Here is a 4,137-nt window from a genome sequence, read left to right as displayed (position 1 = left end):
TGAAGTGCCATCATGAGACAGTCGTGTTGGGCAGCCTTCCTGTGGCACAGGTGTTCCCAGGGACATCAGTTTGGAGCTCAGAGGCGGTATATGGCTGAACCTTCTCATTTCCAAGAGCAGCAGACAAGAGTACCCTCTCGTCGCTCTGTGTGTGCCACACAGAGCACACACATCCTGTGTGAAGCCACATCTGCCTGTGACTGCAGCATGCCTTCCGTCGGTGCACTTCTATTCGACTTTAAAGTGTTCGTTCTTTAGACTTCACTTGTCTAGTTTTGAAGAATGTTTTTAATGCCCATAATTCCTGGGGCCTCAAACTCTGATCCAGCCCTGGAGTCAATTTATAGCTCAGAGACACAACGTAACAATTTTGGTAAAGACAGATTCTGCTTGGAGAACTCAAAGGTGCCAAACATAACTCCAAAATGTGGCACAATCTTCAGTAGGTTGACTGTCAATCCATTCCAGAGCCCTAGTTCCCCTGGGGCTTTCCCTGTCCACTGCTCCTGAGAAATGGACATCTACTCCTCCACAATGGGGGAGGTAGGAGCTCTGAGCCTTCATCTTTTTCTTCACCGTGTAGAAGGGAGAGGATCTGGGCCACCGCAGTAGCCAGGCAGACACTGGCAAAGTTGCGGGGGAGAGAGAATCAATATCGGGGCCCAGTCTAGATTTTCTCTAGGTTCACAAAAACTAGAAGGGTGACAGTAGAGAAACAGTAAGGGAAACCCCCCCGATAAAGGGTCAGGAACACTTCCTCTTCAGAAACAGTAGAAAAATACAGAGGATCCCCCTGTGAGATGGTTTCAGCACATTCTGCACAACAGCCTGGTTTTGATGAGGTCTGTATTTTTTACAATGGTGAAAACCATGTCTGCTAGACTTCCAGCCATGATGGAGCTCCACTGGGATTATGGCCCAGGTCATCCATGAACAGCACTACAAATTTCAGCAGGTACAGTTCTGCAGGGGAAGAAGTGCAGGCATACCTTCGTGTTTCCCTTCCATGTGCTGGAATCCCCGGGGTTGTGGGAAGACCCCTGATCCTTCCACCCCCAACCGCCAGGCCCAGTGCCCCCAGTGGCGATCAATTTGCAAATGTTTGATTCGAGAAGAATCGATTGTTCTTGCAATCAAACATAATTGACCTGTGGCCTTCCCCAGAAAATTCCATCCTTCCAGTTTCCCAGACCAAAAACATGGAAGTAAAAAAAAAAAAAATTGATAACATCACAGTTCACACATAACCTATTAGAAAAACATTCATTTGCCTTCAAAATAGATGCAGCATATGATCTATTTTCCCATCAAGTCTCCTCCCATCCTGGTCTGGGCTGCCATCACCTCTCACTTAGATCATAGTCATGAACTTAGAATTCTCCCTACTTCTATTCTCAATCTATTAAGTCTATTTTCATCAAAACCCTGCAGTGACCCCATTTTTCTCAGAGAAAAAGACCAAACCCTTACAATGGTTTGACATTCTGTGGCTCTTTTGGCTTCTTCTGGTACTTCACACTTGCTCAGCTCCAGCCACAATCGCCTCCTTGCAATTTATTGACCACACCAGGCAGGCTTTCTCTTTGTGTTATTTGCTTCAGCTGTTTTCTCTGCTTAACACATGGGTGTTTGCCTAACAGCCTATCTGCTTATGGTCTTATTCTAATCTCTCCTCAGTGAGGCCTCTCTTATGCTGTATTTACTACTGTATTTCCATTAGCATGCCGTATCTCCTGTTCTTACTTGGCTTTCTTTTTCAATGGCATTTATTATCTCTTAACATACTATTTGACTGACTTATTATTATATTGTTTCTTGTCTGTCCCCAGCAGAATGTAAGATCCAAGAAGGCCCGGAGTTTTGTCTGTTTGTTCAGGAATACATACCACACCCATTGTAGAATCCTTTGAATGTAATAGAAACAGTATGGAGGTTCCTCAAAAATTTAACAATAGAACTACCCTATGAGCCAGCAATTGCACTACTAGGGATTTATCCAAGGGATACAGGTGTGCTGTTTCGAAGGAACACATGCACCCCCATGTTTATAGCAGCACTATCAACAATAGCCAAAGTATGGAAAGAGCCCAAATGTCCATCGATGGATGAATGGATAAAGAGGATGTGGTATAAATATCAACACACACACACACACACACACACACACACACTGGAGTATTACTTGGCAATCAAAAAGAATGAAATCTTGCCATTTGCATCAATGTGGATGGAACTACAGCATTCTGCTGAGGTAAATTAGTCAGTCAGAGAAGACAAATATCTTATGACTTCACTCATAAGTGGAATTTAAGAAACAACGCAAATGAACAAAGGAAAAAGAAAAAACACCCAGACTCTAAAATACAGAGAATAAAATGCTGGTTGCTGAAGGGAGGTAGGCGGCTGGGTGAAATAGTAAAGGAGATAAGAGGAGAGAAGATACTCTAGAGGTAGCCAGTCTGTGACACTTGTGATGAGCACTGAGTAATGTGTAGAATTGCTCAATAACAAAAGTGCATTTCATTGTTAAGTATAACTTGAGTTGACTTAAAAATAAAAAAAAAATATTTAAAAAATGTCTTCATTTCCATATTCTTTCTCTTCTCTCTTTACCTACTGAGTCAACTGACTTCAAAATATTTAGAAATTGTAGAAATTTTAGTGAGTAGTTTTCATTGTAATTTGATATTTTATGAGTCTCATTAAGATTTATTGTATTATATCTAAGAGTGACTTTTTCTAGAATAAGAAAGAGGGAGAAGTTAGAAACTTGCTTAAAGTGACAGAGACACAAATAGTGAAGCTAGAATTCAATTATATCACATGTGGTTCAAACTCTACATGGGCTCCGAGTTTTGCGTGGGGTTAGAAAACATTTGGCTTAAAGAGCAGAGCATTTGGGAACTTTCAGTGATCTCTACCTGCTTACTTTTTCCTTAGGGCAGAGACAGGTGTGGAGCACTTAGTAACTGAAGTGAGACGTGTCCCTTAGGACAGACTGGAGGGGGAGAAGGGCTCTGAGGACAGAATCTGCCCACTGACAGCCTTGTTCATGAATCCTGGCACCATGGTTTGCGTGATCAGGATTAATTGTGCTTATCCTTTGAGGTGGGAAGGGCAGAGTCCTTGTCCCTCCAAAGGCTCAGCATTTGTGAACGTCTATGAAATCTCTATAAATATCTGATGGAGGAGGAAGAAATGTTAACTCATGTGCTCTTCCAGGGTTTTTTTTTTGGGTTACAGAGCTGCTTTTAGAGATGTTCCTATCATAGAATAGTGGGGATGTTTCCTTTTTATTCTTGAAAGTTCTAAGAATAGAAGTGAGAAATTTTCTGCTGATATTACAGCTCTAACTCAGGCCTTCTAGGAAAGACTGGCTATCTGTGGAGTATCTCCTCTCCCCACAGACCCTGCACTGGAAAGCTGAGTAAATCTATTGGATGTACGGTTCACATGTTGCACACTTACTGCACATGATTCATCTTCAAAGTAAATCCGAATTGCGAGAGCAAATCTAGGAGCTCTCTATTGGATCTCATCTCCTTTACGAGCAATAAGGTAAGTTTTCAAACCCAAGTAAACTATGTTCTTTTCCTTGCCTCCCATGCAGGACTGGGTTTTAGGGCAGTTGCCATGATTTAGTTCTGTCTCCTGAGAAGCTTGAAGCTCAAGGAACATATTTATCTCTGTGATGAGAGGATCTGAATGTATCAGGGCTCCCAGCTTTCACTGGCCTCTGCTTGAGGCAGCACAGTCTCAGGAAAAATTCTTATCGAAAGGGTGGGGGGTATATTTGAGGGGGCAGAGGTATAGTGTCCTCTACATATGGGTTTCTTTTTCTTTTAATGGATTAAATAAGCAGCTGATCCTCAATTTTCTTTTATTCAGTTTAAATGGTTATTTATTTCACAAGAGAAAGAGAGAGGAGAGATAGAGAAAGAGAATGAGTGAGGGAGGGAGAGAGAGAGAGAGAGAGAGAATCCCAGGCAGGCTGTCAGCCCAGAACCCAATGTGGGCCTTGTCCCATGAACCTGGAGGTCATGGCCTGAGCTGAAATGAAGGGTCTGACACATAACTGACTGAGTCACCCAGGGGCCCCTATACAGGTGAATTTTTTTTTTTGTTGTTTAAATTTTT

The 4,137-nt window shown here is 42.4% G+C and overlaps 1 pseudogene; it reads right to left on the bottom strand.

The window, feature by feature from the left end:
• Nucleotides 1–238: 238 nt before the first annotated feature.
• Nucleotides 239–3,678, bottom strand: LOC109245180 (solute carrier family 25 member 43-like; annotated as a pseudogene).
• Between the last annotated feature and the right edge of the window lie 459 nt (nucleotides 3,679–4,137).

The sequence above is a fragment of the Panthera pardus genome, unplaced genomic scaffold, assembly GCF_024362965.1.
Source record: "Panthera pardus isolate Hobbes unplaced genomic scaffold, ASM2436296v1 HiC_scaffold_12, whole genome shotgun sequence".
Classification (NCBI taxonomy): domain Eukaryota; kingdom Metazoa; phylum Chordata; class Mammalia; order Carnivora; family Felidae; genus Panthera; species Panthera pardus.
The sequence above is the reverse complement of the archived record's forward strand: the minus strand, read 5'-3'. Positions and strand labels throughout refer to the sequence as shown.